This window comes from Silurus aristotelis (genome assembly GCF_946808225.1).
Source record: "Silurus aristotelis genome assembly, chromosome: 5".
NCBI lineage: Eukaryota > Metazoa > Chordata > Actinopteri > Siluriformes > Siluridae > Silurus > Silurus aristotelis.
Window position 1 is genome coordinate 27,130,585 of NC_139578.1, and position 20,795 is coordinate 27,151,379.

A 20,795-nucleotide genomic window follows, 5' to 3' on the forward strand; every position below is an offset into this window, starting at 1 on the left:
TAAAATACAAATATACACACAAGAAATATACACTACAGATAAATACCAATAATACACACTGAAGATACACACCTCAGCCAAACGGAGAGCAAAAACACATTCACACATTCAGATATTGAAACCGAACACCAGATGTGTGCGCTGCATCTAATTACAATGTTTGTACACACACCTGAGAACCTAAGAACCGTGTCAAGTCAATGTTTGTGTGTGTGTGTAATTTTTTCCCCCCCCGAACAACACAAACATGCAATCACAGGTGTTCGGTTCTGCCATAAAATCAGATGAAGAAAGCCAGGATGTGAACAATCACATGAATAATTAGATTCGATGCACAGAAGCATTGCAAAGCTGAGGAGATCAACCCTGAGAAAAGAAAACTATAAAAACAAACAAGAGAAAAATACAAAAGCTGTAATTCTTGTGCAATAATACGATGCACAGATGAGGAGATTTCTATTCAGCATGTTTGTTTACGATTTTATTCTCCAGTTCTGTTGCACAATTACATCTCCATCATCTGTATTCAGACACATCGCAAAATTTTGGGTGTAAAATTGATTTTATCCCGCCATACACACACAACACCGAACTGACTTCATATCAAACAAACAAAACAAAAAAAGAAAAAACTGAAAAAGAAAACCCTGCTGGGATTTTCAGTCCCTAGAGTGACTCTAAAATGGTGCAAGCTATAACTTCTTGTCAGCGAAAAAAAACAAAATACGAGTTTGTAGCCTTCACTGGTTTGGCAGTGACACAGGAAACACATGAGGATGTTAGTTTTTCTGGGATCCAAATGAATGGGTCCTCGGTTCCCAAAGGAGACGTTCTAGTGCTTTTGACATTTCACAGCACGTCCCAGTCTTTCCTCTGGAAGTTTAATTTTACGCATCGTGCAGGCAATATGAACTGGCGGGAAGCTGCGAAAAAAAAAAAAAAAAACGGTTCACTCACAGGTGGGAAAGTGATTTTCCCTCTGCGCCTGTTTTCATGTGCTCATGGACACTTTATTTAATCAGAGCTCATGCTCAGTTGTTGCTCTCTGGAGGCAAATATGACTATAAAATCAAAAAATAAAAAACACGAATGGAAAGGTGTCCAGGAGGTGACTTTTCCTCTAAAACAAAGCTTTAATTCTATATGTGACAGAATGAAGGGGCTTCTTGGGGCCTTCTTGGGGCAAAAATAAAATGGCTACAGATAATGAAATGGAATTTAAAGCACAAGAGACGTCATCTAAATTGTTATATATATATATATATATATATATATATATAAATAATTTAAGGGAAATAAATAAATAAGGTCACTCTACAGTAAAGGAATAATTCATAACAAATTTTTATATATTACATATTTTTGCTTATTAGTGTATTAAAGTAGTCTTTTTTTTTTTTTTGCATGTTTGTTACATTTTAATGTTTCAGATCATCAAACTCATTTCAATTTTAGTACAAAAACAAGTGAACACAACATGCAGTTGATTTTTATTATTGAGTGAAAACAAAATCCAAAACTACATGGCCCTGTGTGAAAAAGTGTTTAATTGAAATAGCTGAATTACAACAATTCTGCATAGATGAGTGGACCAAAATTCCTCCACTAATCTATGCAGAATTGTTGTAATTTAGCCACATTGGAGGGTTTTCGAGCATGAACCGCATTTTTATGGTCATGCCACAGCATCTCAATAGGATTCAGGTCAGGACTTTGACTAGGCCACTACAAAGTCTTCATTTTGTTTTTCTTCAGCCATTCAGAAGTGGACTTGCTGGTGTGTTGTTGTTTTTTTTATCATTGTCCTGCTGCAGAACCCAAGTTCAGCTTCAGCTTGAGGTCACGAAAAGATAGCCGGACATTCTCCTTTAGGATTTTTTGGTAAACAGCAGAATTCATGGTTCCATTTATCACAGAAAGTCTTCAGGTCCTTAAGCAGCAAAACAGCCCCAGACCATCACACTACCGCCACCATATTTTACTGTTGTTATTTTTCTGAAATGTGGTGTTACTTTTACGACAGAAGTAATGGGACACACACCTTCCAAAAGTTCAACTTTGGTCTCGTCAATCTACAGAGTATTTTCCCAAAAGTCTTGGGGATCATCAAAATGTTTTCTGGCAAAACTGAGACGAGCCTTTATATTCTTTTTGCTCAGCAGTTTTCGTCTTGGAACTCTGCCATGCAGACCATTTTTGCCAGGTCTCTTTCTTATGCTGGAGTCATGAACACTGACCTTAACTGAGGCAAGTGAGGCCTGCAGTTCTTTGGATGTTGTTGTGGGGTCTTTTGTGACCTCTTGGATGAGTCGTTGCTGTGCTCTTGGGGTAATTTTGGTCGGCTGCCCACTCCTAGGAAGGTTCTCCACTGTTCCATGTTTTTGCCATTTGTGAATAATGGCTCTCACTGTGGTTCACTGGAGTCCAAAAGCTTTAGAAATGGCTTTATAACCTTTTCCAGATTGATAGATCTCAATTACTTTCTTTCTTATTTGTTTCTGAATTTCTTTGGATTTTGGCATGATGTCTAGATTTTGAGGATCTTTCAGTCTACTTCACTTTGTCAGGCAGGTCCTATTTAAGAGATTTCTTGATTGTGAACAGGTGTGGCAGTAATCAGGCCTGGATGTGGCTGGGGAAATTGAACTCGGGTGTGATAAACCACAGTTTTAACAGGGGGGCAAACACTTTTTCACACAAGGCCATGTAGTTTTGGATTTTATTTTTTTTTTTTCAATAATAAAAACCATTTAAAAACTGCATGTTGTGTTCACTTGGGTTATCTTTCACTAATATTTAAATTAGTTTGATGATCTGAAACTTGTGTGTGTGTGTGTGTGTGTGTGTGTGTGTGTGTGTGTGTGTGTGTGTGTGTGTGTGTGTGTGTGTGAACACTTTTCACACTACTGTATATTCCACTAATACACACTGTGAATACATACATTCTTCAAATAGGCACTATAGATACACTGCAGAAAAACAATACAGAAAAATGAACAAATAAACACAGCAGATAAACACCATAAGTACAGAGTACAGATAAGACAAAGACAAACAAATACACTGCAGATAAATATTACAGATACACAGTACAGATAAACTCTGTGCATCAACACTACAGATAAAAACATGAAATAAACACTGCAGATACACACTGCAGATACACAAAACAGATCAACACATGAGATACACACTGCAGAAATAGAATACAGTTTAAGACTGTACATTGTGTATCTGCACATAAACACTGCAGATACACAATGCAGATACACTACACATACACACTGCACATAAACACTGCAGATACACAATGCAGATACACACTACACATACACACTGCACATAAACACTGCAGATACACAATGCAGACACATACTACACACACACACACACACACACACACACACACACACACACACACACACACACTGCACATAAACACTGCAGACACACAATACAGATACACACTACACACACACTGCATATAAACACTGCAGATACACAATGCAGACACATACTACACACACACACACACACACACACTGCACATAAACACTGCAGACACACAATACAGATACACACTACACACACACTGCATATAAACACTGCAGATACACAATGCAGATACACACTACTCACACACACACTGCATATAAACACTGCAGATACACAATGCAGATACATACCACACACACTGGACATAAACACTGCAGACACACAATGCAGATACATACTACACACACACTGCACATAAACACTGCAGACACACACTACAGATACACACTACACACACACACACACTGCACATAAACACTGCAGATACACAATACAGATACACACTACACACACACACACACACACACACACACTGCACATAAACACTTCAGATACACAATACAGATACACACTACACACACACACACACACACACACACACACACACTGCACATAAACACTGCAGATACACAATGCAGATACACACTATACATAAACACTGCAGATACACAATGCAGATACACACTACACATACACACTGCACATAAACACTGCAGATACACATTGCAGACACATACTACACACACTGCACATAAACACTGCAGACACACAATACATATACACACTACACACACACTGCACATAAACACTGCAGACACACAATGCAGACACATACTACACACACACTACACATTAACACTGCAGATACACACTATACACTCACACTGCACATAAACACTGCAGATACACACTACACTTACACTTCACATTAACACTGCAGATACACAATGCAGATACACATACACACACTGCTCATAAACACAAAACAGATACACACTACACACACACTGCACATAGACACTACAAATACACAATGTAGATACACACTACATATACACACTGCAGATACAAAATACCCATACACACTACACAAACACTGCACATAAACACTACAAATACACAATGCAAATACACACTACACATACACACCGCAGATACACAATTCATATACACACTACAGATACACACTGCACATAAATACTACAGATACACAATGCAGATACACACTAGATAAACACTTATATACAATACATATTAACACTACATATACACAACAGAGATGCAGATTAAACACTTATATACAATACATATTAACACTACATATACACAACAGAGATGCAGATACACAACACAGACACACTACGCAGGTAAACATTTGAGATACACACAACAGATATTATATACACACCTTTTTTGTTTGTTTGTTTGTTTGCTTTTAAACCTTTACCAAAATGTTAATATGTTCTATTACAGTCCTGAATTGAAAACCTGCACGTTTTTTCTTTTTTTTTGTAATCAACATATGAAGAACCAAAGGTCTTTGGTTAGAGATCCAGTTCCCCCGAGTACAGCCTCATCCCTGCTCTAAAAATTTGATGTGCAGGAGTTCATATGCGGCATGACGGCTTCGTGTTTGCTCAGACTCTTGTTTTGGTTCACTCTCATAAAATGTGCAGGGCGTAATCCATGCAAAGATTTATTCCGATGCAAACACAAACATACACATTCGTAGTCGTTGGTAGGAAAATAAAGGGATGTGGAACCTTTACTTGAGTCGAGCATCTTGACACTTCTTGTATGACACCGAGCAGCTTAGGGCCTCGGGCGAGCCAAGTCGAGGCGAGGTGATGTTTGTAAGCACAGATATGGAGATACAATGGGTTGTACTGATAGTCCTGCGGTTTCTAACAGCGCTGTGTTGACTGACATACCGCCAACTTTATTTACCAAAGTTTACTCCTGGATTAGTTCAATATATACGGAGGTAAAGTAATGTAATAATTACCGGAGTGTCTCTGGGACATTTGTCCTGCTCAAACCTGATATGTTACACTTTCTTTTTGCTACTGATATGACAGGTATGTTGTAGAAAAGCCACAGAGTGTTTCTCTTCTTTAAAAATGGCAAAATCACTTCAAAAAATATTCATACTTCAATCTTCTATATCTTATCTAAACTGACATCTTGGTAAAATGCAAATATCATAATAGTACATGGCCTTGTGCCGGAGTACAATTAACTTAGAGATGCAGAAAAAATAACTATTTCATTCTTAACATAAATATTCGATATGAATGCTTTTCACTCAACAGTTCAACAGTCTGTAGTCAGAACATCTCCTTAGATTAATATGTTATGTAATGTTTTTTTTTTTTCTTTTTTTCTTTCTTTCTTTTTACCTAGCTTACGTATGTATATGTATGTGTGTATATATATATACATACATATATATATATATATATATATATATATATATATATATATATATATATATATATATATATATATATATATATATACAGTGAGGAAAATAAGTATTTGAACACCCTGCTATTTTGCAAGTTCTACCACTTAGAAATCATGGAGGGGTCTGAAATTGTCATCGTAGGTGCATGTTCACTGTGAGAGACATAATCTAAAAAAAAAAATCCAGAAATCACAATATATGATTTTTTAACTATTTATTTGTATGATACAGCTGCAAATAAGTATTTGAACACCTGTCTATCAGCTAGAATTCTGACCCTCAAAGACCTGTTAGTCTGCCTTTAAAATGTCCACCTCCACTACATTTATTATCCTAAATTAGATGCACTTGTTTGAGGTCGTTAGCTGCATAAAGACACCTGTCCACCCCATACAATCGGTAAGAATCCAACTACTAACATGGCCAAGACCAAAAAGCTGTCCAAAGACACTAGAGACAAAATTGTACACCTCCACAAGGCTGGAAAGGGCTACGGGGAAATTGCCAAGCAGCTTGGTGAAAAAAGATCCACTGTTGGAGCAATCATTAGAAAATGGAAGAAGCTAAACATGACTGTCAATCTCCCTCGGACTGGGGCTCCATGCAAGAACTCACCTCGTGGGGTCTCATAGATCCTAAGGAAGGTGAGAAATCAGCCCAGAACTACACGGGAGGAGCTGGTCAATGACCTGAAAAGAGCTGGGACCACCGTTTCCAAGGTTACTGTTGGTAATACATTAAGACGTCATGGTTTGAAATCATGCATGGCACGGAAGGTTCCCCTGCTTAAACCAGCACATGTCCAGGCACGTCTTAAGTTTGCCAATGACCATTTGGATGATCCAGAGGAGTCATGGGAGAAAGTCATGTGGTCAGATGAGACCAAAATAGAACTTTTGGGTCATAATTCCACTAAACGTGTTTGGAGGAAGAAGAATGATGAGTACCATCCCAAGAACACCATCCCTACTGTGAAGCATGGGGGTGGTAGCATCATGCTTTGGGGGTGTTTTTCTGCACATGGGACAGGGTGACTGCACTGTATTAAGGAGAGGATGACCGGGGCCATGTATTGCGAGATTTTGGGGAACAACCTCCTTCCCTCAGTTAGAGCATTGAAGATGGGTCGAGGCTGGGTCTTCCAACATGACAATGACCCGAAGCACACAGCCAGGATAACCAAGGAGTGGCTCTGTAAGAAGCATATCAAAGTTCTGGCGTGGCCTAGCCAGTCTCCAGACCTAAACTCAATAGAGAATCTTTGGAGGGAGCTCAAACTCTGTGTTTCTCAGCGACAGGCCATAAACCTGACTGATCTAGAGAAGATCTGTGTGGAGGAGTGGGCTAAAATCCCCCCTGCAGTGTGTGCAAACCTGGTGAAAAACTACAGGAAACGTTTGACCTCTGTAATTGCAAACAAAGGCTACTGTACCAAATATTAACATTGACTTTCTCAGGTGTTCAAATACTTATTTGCAGCTGTATCATACAAATAAATGGTTAAAAAATCATACATTGTGATTTCTGGATTTTTTTTTTTTTTAGATTATGTCTCTCACAGTGGACATGCACCTACAATGACAATTTCAGACCCCTCCATGATTTCTAAGTGGGAGAACTTGCAAAATAGCAGGGTGTTCAAATACTTATTTTCCTCACTGTATATATATATATATATATTTATATTTATATTTATATTTATCTATCAAAATACACACACACATTTAAACATCCATCCATCTTTCTATAAACACACATTAACACATTTATTTCTGTTTAATATATAGGAATATTATTTCTAAATTATTTCTATTTACTAAACATATACAATTTTAATAACATTTGTAATCTTTGACATGTCTGTGTGTGTGTGTGTGTGTGTGTGTGTGTGTGTGTGTGTGTGTGTGTGTGTGTGTGTGTGTGTGTGTGTGTGTGAATATCTATCTATAGACATCTCTCCTTATATATATATATATATATATATATATATATATATATATATATATATATATATATATATATATATATATATATATATATATGTATATGATTATTTCATTACTTTATTTGTCATAAACAATGTTTGCAATCTTTGTAATGTTTGTGAATAACTGTTGTATATGTTAATTATTTGTTTATTTGTAATATGTTTACAAATCATTTATTTACAAAAAGATTTTGTGTAATGATTTATTGTATTTGTTAATAAGAAGATTTAAAAGGAATACTGTATATTTATATTCTCTGCATATACACAAAGTTTAATTGCCGTTTTTTTTATTTATTTGTTCTATAAAATGTTTTTAGATGATGACTATATGTTAATTTGCAGAATAAGCTTTTTTTTTGTTATACATAAAACATTGTGCCGTTTGTTTTTCAAACACTTGCATAAAACATCAGTTCAATAAGTTTTGTATGTTAATTTCACTAGATGTATTTTTGTAATTCTGAGGTAAACTTGTTTATTTAGGCCATGCAAATTAGCGCATGGTTGATAATTGTTTGCCTTATTTGCATATTTTTAATAAAAAAAAAAAAAAGCTAATCCTGGTTTATACCTCAGTTTCAATTTCATTCTAATATAAATAAAGGAAAGGATAGTTTTATTAGGGTGGTGTCGACTGCAAATCGTTTTTAAACTTGTTTTTGAATGATTCTATAGTGCATAAGTTTGATTCCCCTGTAGTCCGTTTAATCTAACACACCTAATTTCTCGATCATTCCCATCTGCTGACGGCCCACATGTTCCATGTTTCAGATTGTATTTATTGTAATTCTGGCTTTGGCGATGCTTCGAAACAGATCTCACGGTGACCCCGAGTGGACAGCTCATCTGGTTTTTATAAGTTTTCTGACGAAGGCGCTCGGCGAGCACACACACATTTGTTTCGGGTGACCGCTCTTTGTTAGGATGTCCGCGTGTCTCTGACGAGTTTGTGGATTCGACGCTGTTACCGAGCAGATTTTTCACGTCCGCTCGCTCATATCCTGAGCCATCCTTCACCTTCATCTCTCCTCACAGTACAAGTACAAATGGGTATCCAGAAATGCACCACACAAAAAAGAATTGGGAGAAAGAGCTCCTTTTCACACCCGTCACTAACCTCTGGGGCTAAACTGAAACGCTTCGTGCCTGTCTGGCCGTTTGAAGTCAGAGTAGACACCGCAAAATCTAGATTAATACGGCTGCACAAGCTCTGACTGCTGCTCGGGCTCAGCTTTGCAAGTTTCCACCGTTTCTTGGAATGATGATGTCACCGCATTTCCATCATAAAGCCTCCCTCGTGAAGCCCTAATGGATTTTCAGCGCCTTCAAAGTCCCCATCCTGCAGATTTTTTTTATTATTATTATTATTATTATTATTATTATTATTTCTGGACACTGATAAAATTCTAGTGTAGTAGGCGGATTTTTCTGATGCCTGCTTTAAACGTAATTGTGCAAACATGCGATTTCCCTCAGCTACATCTCTGTTCCGCAATCGTGATCATGTTTTGTTTTTTTACAGACCTTCTGGTCATTTGCATTGCCAATGCCTTTTGTATCTCTTCTCACCAGAGAAATTGGAAAATCTCCCAAATCTTTTGTGTCCACCATGATGAAATTTAATCAAGGCAATGATGAATGTATTGCTCTGGCAGTTCCACAATAGTTTCAGCTACAGTTTGAATGTTTGTATGTTGGATTAATTGTCATTTACAGATTCATGAGGTTGATACGGAGCCAGTCGAAAGAACAGAATCGGAAGGGGGGAGGGGTTTCACGATGGAGCTGCTGGAAATGCATGAGCTGAAATATACACGAGGTGCTAATGAACAATAAAATTTAATGCCACTTTATTGCTAATGACTCACCTTTTCTCAAGACAGTGTAATTATCTTTTCTCTTCCTCTTCCCATCGCAAAGGCCACACATGCTGCTTGGTAGAACTAATTATGAGCAAAGAGCAGTTAAAAGTGAATAAAGACTCTGAAAGCAAATATTAGAGTAAAGCCAAATTAATAACTGAAGCACAGGACTAATTAAGGAATTTAGACCAAATCCTGCAGAAATTTCCAGCACCCCCCCCCCCCCCCAATCCCCCAATTCCAAAGGACTTTCGAATAACCTTCAGAAGGTTGATCAATCTTTCAAAGAGTTACAACACAAAGAAATTTTAACCAGTCTTACAAAAAATCCCAGCATTTCCACCCCAAAAAAATTCGAACTAATCCTGACTATTCTATTACAAATGTGTGCCGATCCAAACCACTCTGTTTCTGGAATTCGGCCCAATTCTACTCAAAGTTTCAACAATCCCACCCTCTACTAAAGAATTTAGATCAATCCTGGCCAATCCTGCAGTGTTTCCCCAATCACATGTACTCTAAAAGGAATTCAGATCAATTCTTCATAAGGTTTATCAATCAAACCCACTCCTGAAATAATTCAGATCAATCCTAGCGACTCCTACAGAAGGTTGAACCGATCCCATCACTCCTAAAGGGATTTGAACCAATTCCTACATTACAGAAAAAAATCAAATTTTTTGCTTTTTGTTTGAACTACGATCCCAATTGTCTAATTGAGATGTCTGACCTCTTTTCATAGCGAGAGCTGCAGGCTTTTATACTACAGCAATATTGAATTTTTGAAAGTTTTTTATACCAGCAGCTCTTACACTCGTTCCAGCTGCAAAGCAAATCACAGGTTTGCAGTATATTAATGAGCTCTTTCTGGCACAATATCATTTTAAACACATTTACATACTGTAGACCTGTGGCAGATGCACCACTCCAAGAGTAATAAAAAAAAAAAAGTAAACAAACTAAAAAAAAAAAAAAACCCCACAGAGTTATTTGGTAAAATTACAATATATTCACTCTAATAAATTAAATTCTAATTTTTTAATAAATACCTGTTTCTGGCAGATATGCTTTGACCAACAGGCATGTAGGATTCAGAGGCAGCAAAAGAGAGGGGACTCTAAATTCGCTTTATAGACTCAATTCATTTCCAATTTGAGTGTATAATATGAGAGACTGGATCCTTTAGCACTGCACAATAGTTTACTTTTGAAAGATTTAGATTTTCCTAAGAGGGAATCATTTACCTGAATAAATTGTCCCTGTATTAAAAGTAGATTTGTATTTATTTCCAGAAAACTGCATTGGGACACTTGTTAAAAGTACTATAGAAATAAAATTGAATTGACTGAATTGCTCTTGGGCTCCATAAAGTATTGTATCTTATTTCTAGAAGGAGTCTCCAGTGTCAGCACTTTGCAACAGTAATATATTTTACCAGAGTAAAATAAATCTTTTTGAACTTATAAAACATTGGGAACTGTTATAGCTTTCTTTTATAACATAAATGGGCTACAGCAGGATGTGTAATAAGATAATAAATAAAAATTACTCTTGCATAAAAAAGAATTTGGATGATGGAAATAATATATGGGAGATAAATAGGAAAATAATATTGCACTTAAAAGGATATGGTTACAGCTAAAAGGGAAATTTACCATTCTCTTGACCAGAGTGATGTAACCCCTTTAAATCCAGGCTTATTACCTACTTATTCATGCTAAAGCATATTATTTAATGGCTACAATAAATCCTATAGGAAAAGTGTCCATGTCTATTTATAATACTGTATATATGTATATTAATACGTGTAAACACAATAATAAGACTGTTTAGCATTAAGGATCCTGTTATAATAAGATTTTAAAGCCAGAAAGTCACACTGATTTTTGTACACACATGTACAACATTTTATTTAATCTTTCCCATCATTTTATACTTTTTCTTGTTCTTTTTCTCTCCCTATTTTTCCTCTCCGTCTCTTAGGAATGTTTTTTATAGTCCATAAAAATTGAGCGTTATATATGGCTAGCAAAGTTCTTATTGTCCTCTGAAGAGCAGCGATGGTTCTGGGTTACAAGAAAAAAGAGATTTTAAAAAATTGCTCAATGTGCCCAGTTATGGAAAACTACACAGCAATGTAGTTTAATGGTAAAGCAATGTTAAAGTCTTAAAATGTTCTACTCATCCCAAAATGGTTACCAGGGGAAGGGTCTCAGCTGTTTGGACAGCCATAGGAAGTTTACCCCACCGCCTGGACGATTTGTATGAAAGGAAAGGTTTGGGATGCTGGCCTATATATATATATATATATAAAAGATTATAAAAGGTGGAGTTTCAGAACGTCAGAGCTCAGATGTTTGACAGAAATCTTATCGGTTCATCAAAAGAAAAAAAAGAAAAAAAACACAGCCTGGGTTTGACACACAGCAAGATCCAATGAAAGAGAAAGCTAGAGAGGGAAAGAGAGATGGATGGTACGTGGAGTTTTTGGCGTGCAAGCACAGCAGTCATTATGGATGCAGATCAGCGGGATGCTAAAGGAGGGGGTTCGACTTGCCCCAGCTGGATTCCTGGCTTTGTGTGGAATTGCCTCAGACGAGTCCAAAGCTTGCACTAATCTCTCGCCCCCTGCCCTGCCAGCTTCTCCAAAAACCCTCCAACACATCCGCCTCAGCGGGACAGCGATACTCAGCATTTCTGTCTAATCCTCTCTTTATCTGCATCTTCCCCATGTGCACTTGGGCTATTGAATTATGCCAGGAGAACTTGTTGTAATCGAAAAGCACACAGTTTAACTCTCTTTTATGTTTCTTTCCGTTTTTACTCCATTCCTTCTGTAGGGGTCCGTACATTAATTTACAGAAATTATTACATTCATGTGAAGAGTTTATTATTGAACATTTTTGTTCATGCCGCTTGCATATGCGTGTATATAAATTACTGCGTTACTTCTAGAGCTTCTGATGCCATAAAAAAAGACTGAATAGCTTCACGCCTTGAACTTTCATCAGCAACAAATATACATCCTAGGTCACTGTTTGAATAACCCTATCTTATCATTTCTTCCAGCCTCGCAATGCCGACTGCAATACAACGTGCGCTTCCTACTAAATCGTTTCATATGCGCAAAAGAAAATGTTCTGTTCCTGTTATTTTTTAGATGAATTCCAGTTCCCTGTTTTGGTTTCCCTGAAAAAGCTTGGGCGTATTATGAAACGTAAACGAGGGTACGATCCAAAAGTCTGGGTTCACTAGCAAGGATTGTTTTATTTCATCGGCTATCAGAGCTTCGGATTCGATTTATCCAGCTGTCAGCGTACATTTCTGTCAAATGACGCCGATGCGGTACGATTGCATACGATTTTCTCATTCATTTCCATTTAGGATTTTTTTTCCTCTTTCTTTCTTTCTGAAAGCAGTGGAGATAACAATACGTAACCCATAGCAGACTGCACTTATGCAGGCCGAATCTGGTTTTACTTCTTAACTCTTGCGTATTCATGACATCATATGTACATTTTGCGTTTACTTTCATTTTTTTGCACTATTTAGACCTGTTGTCCATCAAAATTGACATTTAACAGACAAATAATCAACACCATAACGTCTATTTAATAATGTAAAGCTGAGAGATGGCAGAATCCAGCCCACTTTTAAGTAAATATACAATAAGTCTTTTTGACTCTGGTATGATTGTTGCTGCCAGACAGGCTGGTTTGAGTATTTCAATAACTGTTGATCTCCTGAGATTTTCACACATAACCAGCTCAAAGTTTATACAGAATGGTTTAATAAAGAAAAAAACGTCCATTGTGTGACAGTACTGCAGATGGAGAATGGCCAAACTGGTTTAAGCAGACAAAAGGCCTACAGTAACTCAGATACTTACCAAGTGCAATTGTGGTGAGCAGAAAAGCATCTCAGAAACCACACCACCGCGAACCTTGAGGTGAATGAGTAATGACAGTAGAATACCCCATAAGGTTCTACTTATGCCAACCAAGAATTGGACAAGACTGGTAAAATGTGTCCTGGTCTAAGGAATTTAGATTTCTGATGAGGAACACAGATGGTTAGGATGGAATTTGGCACAAAAAAGCATGAATCCATGGCCCCAACCTTCCTTTTGCATACACTTTAAACATGCAATCAGGCATCACTTAAACGCCATAACCTATTTTAAAGATTGTTGGTGACCATTCGTAGCCACAATTTACTCATCTTGTTATAGTTACTTCCAGGATGAGAACACAAAGCAAAAGTCATCTCAATCCGGGTTTCTGAACATGACAACATGAGTTCAGTGTCCTTCAGTGGCCCTCTCTGTCACCAGTTCTAAATACAATAGAACAGTTTTGGGATGTTGTAGAGTGGGAGAGCTGCAGCATGAAATTGCACCTGAAAAATGTGCAGGAATTGCATGATGCAATCATGTCAACATGAAGCAGAACCTCAAAAGAATGTTTGAAATATATTGTTGAATCCATGCCATGAAAACTAGCTGTTTTGAGAGCAAACAGATTTGTATTACTTCCTGACATAAGTGTACTGTTCCTAATAAAGTGCTCGGTAACTGTGTGCAAAAAAATAAAATATAAAATAAAACAATCAAGTCTTTACCACGATGATGATTAAACAGTCACAGAGAAGTTTTTTGTTCTTGTATTCCCAGGAAATGTTCCACATGCAACCCCAATTCCAAAAACGTTGAGAAAAAATGCATTAATTTGCAAATCTTTTAAACCCATATTTTATTCACAATAGAGCATAGAAAACATGGCAAATGTTTAAACTGAGGGAATGTACCATTTTAAGGAAAAAAATTAAGTGATATTGAATTTGATGGTTGTAGAACATCTTAATTAAAAATAATGAAAAAGGGGAAAATAATTACACAGTTGGAGAAATATTTTGCAACTAATGAGGTTAATCGACAACAGGTGAGTCCGTGTGCTGAACTGCCTGCTTGCTGTCTAGACCTCTTACTGTTTGAAAACATTCGGTGCATCATGAAACTAAAAAACACAACAAAGGACACCCAGAACTGTTGAGCAGCTAGAATCCTGTATCTGACACATGTGGGACAATGATCCACTCCCAAAACTTAACTGGTATCTGGTCTCCTCAGTTCCCAGATGTATACAGACAGAAGATGTAATGCTACACACAGTGGTAAACATGGCCCTGTCCTAACTTTTTTTGAGACATACTGCAACCATTAATCATTAAAATGACAATTAAAAAGCTTCTTGACTATATATATATATATATATATATATATATATATATATATATATATATATATATATATATATATATATATAGTCAAGAAGCTTTTTAATTGTCATTTTAATGTATATATATATATATATATATATATATATATATATATATATATATATATATATATATATATATATATATATATATATATATATATATATATATAATATTAATATTTCTGCTTTGGTGTTTGGTTTCATGATTCAAGTGAAGGCAGTTCACATATAAATATACATTTATATATGTATGTGTGGTAGGCTAAAAAACCACACACACACACACACACACACACACACACACACACACACACACTCACACACATATATATATATATATATATATATATATATATATATATATATATATATATATATATTATTATTATTATTTTTTTTTTTATTAAATCAAATATCAAATGTTTAAAATAAGAATAAAATATAGTGTATAGAGTTTTGGGACGTGCAAATCAATGAATTTTTTTGTGTATTTTATTCTACACAGTGTCCCAACTTTTTTGGAATTAGGGTTGTATTATGTATTTTTTTCTTCAATGAATGACATACAATGTATATCCTTTTATACCTGTAAGTTGTAAAAACAGGGTAAAATTATACAGATATAAACTGTATTTTGCTTGGTATATTATAGAGAATTCTGTGTCCTAAAGACTTTTTTGTAACAGGAAGCATAAACTTTCTGCTTTTCCTTCTGCTAACTTTGGAGACTCCTTCAGAAAAAAATGCTAAATATGTGTTTTAAATAAAAATAAAAAAGCAGTGCAAGTTGTTATTATAGATAACATGTTATAATATGTGCATTGATGTAGAGTATTGATTCACCTAGCAGTCACCAATACTGTAAGCTGCTGTTATAGAAAATTTTCCTCCAGTCTGGAACATAATTTAGGAATGATAAAGATGATAATGATGATGATGATGATGATGATGATAAAAAATTTATTCTTGGAGAGTATGTGCAATTCCTACCATTTCATTAAAATAGTATATGGGAAAAAAAACAGTTTTTATTATATTTAAATGATACATTAAGATCTGGTTTTGTTTCTTAAAAACTAAAGCTGAAATATTATACAGATATATTCTCAAAGAAACATTTTCCAAACAATAAAAGCCTACTGAGCAAATTTTTTTTCAAAAATGTCCTTGCTAATGTGATCAGACCTTTGAATTCCGAAACCGTAGGTTTGATTTTCGCAATATTTTAATCCAATGTGCCTCAAGGCAAGACTAATCGGATACATGCTCAAAATCCTCAATTGAAACTAGTATTACCGAACATTTTAAACAGGAGGGGAAAAAATTGTTTACACTAAATCCTCATAAACACATTTATATGATGATGCTAATCGCCCAATGGGTGAAAATTGTATTTGTAAGGACGTATAATTAGAGAATTTGCAAGCCAATGCAGACTGCAGATGCTGTGCAGAATGACAGATGTGTAGCATAATCAGCTCATCACAAACCACAGAGGTGATGATTTGAAAATAATTTGATCAGCACAGAATTGGTGAAGCAAGTAGTCAAAAAAAAAAATACAACCTAAAAACAACATTGAATAAAAAGAAAATTTCAAAAACACATTTCGAATAGATACATAGATTGGGTCCTTGACATTTTTATGGTGATTAAAAATCCAAAAATATTAAATATATTTTATTAATCATTAGATTTACTGTTACACATAATTATCGACTGGTGCTTTAAATTAAATTTTTTTTTTTTTTTCCCAAACCTTAAAACTCAAACCCAGCAATGAGAATGTGGACCTGATGTTTTTGTCTTTTGTCATGAAATAAATCTGTACTGAAATTATTTTGCAGGTCCAGTTTTTGTAAAAAGGTCTACCAATGGCCTCATTTACATCGTAATATCCTCCTAAACATTCTGGAACATTTTAGAACATTCTTTTCTGGCTGATCGTGTTGTAAATGTTGAGACTGACATAAAAGTCTGCCTTATTGTCCACACTACCTGTCTTTTTGTTTTACAGTACCACTTTGTTTCATTTACTACATTATATTTAAGTATCCGTTTTTTATATTGTTGCTTTATGATGTTTTCTGATGTTCATAGTCTCGCTAGCTGTGTTGAACAGCAGTACAAAGACAATAAAATCTTCTTCTTTCGTTCTGTGCTGAAATTGAGAGAGACCCCAAATTGAGTGAATTCTTTTTTTTGTACTGGACCATCGATCAATCATCAAACCTGCCAGTTACAAGTTGTGTCCAGAATAAAACACTACACGCCTTTAGACTATACTCACAACTCAATGATGGCAACTCCATGAATTTCTGGTGAATAAATGTGTCTTCAGGTTTAACCTAATAATATTGAAAATGTTCAGCTTGGCAATCATATCTTCTTCTTCTACTTCTTCTTTCGGCTTCTCCCATTAGGGGTTGCCACAGCGGATCTCCATAGCCCCCTGTCCTCTGAATTTGCCTTTGTCACACTAACTACCTGCATGCCTTCCTTCACCACATCCATGAACACTTCTCCTTGGCCTTTCTCCTCCTTTCCTCCTTCCTGGTGGCTCCATCCTCAGCATTCTCCTATCGATATACCCCGTGTCCCTCCTCTGCACATGTCCAAACCATCTCAATCTCGCCTCCCTTGCGGCCTTCATGCGCTGTGATTCTAATAAACTCATTTCTAATCCTGTCCATCCTGAAAACCTCAACATCTTCAGCTCTGCTACCTCCAGCTCCACCTCCTATCTTTTACTCAATGCCACTGTCTCTAAATCATACAACATCGCAGGTCTCACCACAGTCCTATAAGCTTTCCCTTTTACTCTTGCAGATACTCTTCTATCACAAATCACTCCTGCTATCACTCTTCTCCACCCACTCCACCCTGCCTGCACTCTTTTCTTCACTTCTCTAACACACTCTCCATTACTTTGCACTGTTGACCCCAGGTACCTGAACTCCTCCACCTTCTCCATCTCTTCTTCCTGCAACAGCACCACTCCACTGCCCTCCCTCTCATTCACACACATTTACTCTGTCTTACTCCTACTTACTTTCATTCCCTTTCTCTCCAGCACGTACCTCCACCTCTCCAGACTCTTCTCCACCTGCTCCCTACTCTCACCACAAATCACAATATCATCCGCAAACATCAGTCCTTGGAGACTCCTGTCTGACCTCGTCCGTCAACCTGTCAATCACCACTGCAAACAGGAAAGGGCTCAGAGCTGATCCTTGATGCAGTCCAACCTCCACCTTGAACCAATCTGTCGTTCCTACTGCACACTTCACTGCTGTCACACTGTCCTCATGCATGTCCTGCACCACCCTCACATACTTTTCTGATGCACCAGACTTCCTCATAAAATACCACAACTCCTCTCTCTACACCCTGCCGTACGCTTTCTGAGCATTCTGAGTTCCTACACTCACGTTCTGCCTTTACTATTATAATTGTGTAAAGTATTTATTATTTCAAATTGAAGAGGCTATTTAAGGACTGGGAGAGTATGAAAATGAACCCTCACACCACAGGATATTTTCTGGGAAGCTAATCGTTGAAGACAAGCCTAAAATCGAGACACGTTATGCAGTTGTCAGGATTCAGGAAAGGTGAACCGACCTCCAAATCAGCCCAATTATCCTCTAGTGCGGCCCAAACATTAGCAGCGGAGCAGTAGATGCAATTTTGTTGCCGTTAATGAGTCGTCTAGATTTCACCCAGGCAGAGAGTGTTTAATATGCCTATTGAGGTCACAAGTCATTTATACAAGTTATGTATAAATGAATATAGACAAAGAAAGGTGTATATTTAGAGTGAAGCCAAGAGGCTAGAGAAAAGACTGACCAATAAGAATGTCTTCTAGGATCTATAATTTGGTCTAATTAATGCCAGATTGCATGAATGCCCCAGTAATTCAGTTTCATGGCTGTCTCTGCTAATCTGTAGTTATAGTTATGGTTACAGTAAACTCTGAGCTTTCTTAGTGGGCAGTGTTCTGTAAAAAAACGGACAATGAATGAGCTTAAATTGCACATAGCTCACAAAGTATGACTTGTCAGAGCACAAAAAGCCTCACACCTGCAGTAAGAGTCTGCAAACTTATTATTAATGTATGCAGAAAAGCGCAGATTACATTAGTAGCAGAGAAAGTTATTTGAGTCTGTCATGTAGAGAGGGGGAAAAAATCACAACAAAGGGATTAAATATACAATTTAATTTCCAAGGCTGTCAGTGGGATTGTTTATTTGTTTACACTGTCCGACACCAGGATTGAGTCTGTTGGGTGATTAAGTGCGTTTCATCTTGCATGCCGGAATCTTATCTCGCACACTGTGTAATGGTATTACAGCAGTAATGCATGATAGGATGCAGACTCGAAGAAGAAGAAATACACCTCAGTAATGATAAACATTAAATTTTCGATAAGAACTGGTAAGTCGTCAGTATCACTGCCATCGTTAAATTAAACTCGATTCGATTCAACTTGATTTTCATTGTGCAGAGTGTCACTGTGCGAGTACAAAGCCAAAGAAGCACAGTTAACATTTAACCAGCAGTGCAAATAGCAATGGAGCGCCGAGCGAAATAGAGCATAATGGTGGTAAAGTTCAAGTGAAAATCATTGCAAATGGCAGAAAATATAAGTAGACACAAATTCACAGACATGACGGAATGAATTCCATACCGTACGATTAAACATGGTTGCAAATGGAAAGTAAAAACAAAAGATTGTTCAATTCAATTCAGTTTTATTTGTAGAGCACTTGGACATACAATGAACATTTTCTCAAAGCAGCTTCACAAAGATAAAGGGGTTATGAGATTAGAATGTATACATTTAGCCTGTAGGTTTGTTCCATGTACCACCACAATTCCAAAACAATTTTAAAATGTAAACTAAAACAATTTACAATCATTTGCAAATCTCATAAAACCCATGTTTAATTTACAATAGAACATAAAAAAACATACCAAATGTTTAAACTGAGGAAATGTACCGTTTGAGAAAAAAGAAGGTAATTATGATATTGATGCCAGCAAAATGTCTCAAAAAAGTTGAGACAGGTGATTTCCATGGTGTAGCATTTATAGTATATTCTCTGGAAACTTCTGCAAACTGAAAAAAAGCAGTTGCTGGAGTTTTGGGAGAGGAATGTTGTCCCATTATTGCCTGATAAAGGATTCAAACATTCCTGAATCGTTTTTGGTGTATTTTTTGTGCCAAATATTTTTAAGTGGTGCATGTTCTGGTCTGCAGGCAGGTATTTCAGCACCTGTACTCTTCTACTACAAAGCCATGCTGTTGTAATAGCTGTAGCATGCAGTTACATTTATAAGCATTTAGCTGGTGCCCTGGTCTAGAGTGACGTACAAAATGGGTTTAAGTCTCTATCAATGAATAGATCTTCACTGGTATGCTAGATTACAAACTTAAGATAAATCATCATACGACTCTGTTAACAGGAAATTTGCAGTGCGAGGAGTGATGAGGTCTCTAAGGTAAGAGGGTGATGGTCCATATATTTCAGTACATTTTACATACATTTAACAGAAATACATTTAATAGTTTAACAAATTATAAAAATGGTGGATTGTTCTTCCTGGGTCCATGTGGGGTTCTTTCTGTGATCTCTGGTTTCCTCCTGTTCTCCATGTTCTATCTGTTCTCTGTGTGGGTTTCCTCTGGGATCTCTTATTTCTTCCTGTTCTCCAAGTTCTACCTGTTTTCCCTGTGGGTTTTCTCTGTGCTCTCTCGTTTTCTTCATTTTCATGTCGATTCCTTAGGGTTCACTGGTTTCATCTTAAATGCAAAACCATAGTAATATGTGAATTGGCTATGATAAATAGTATTGTGAAGT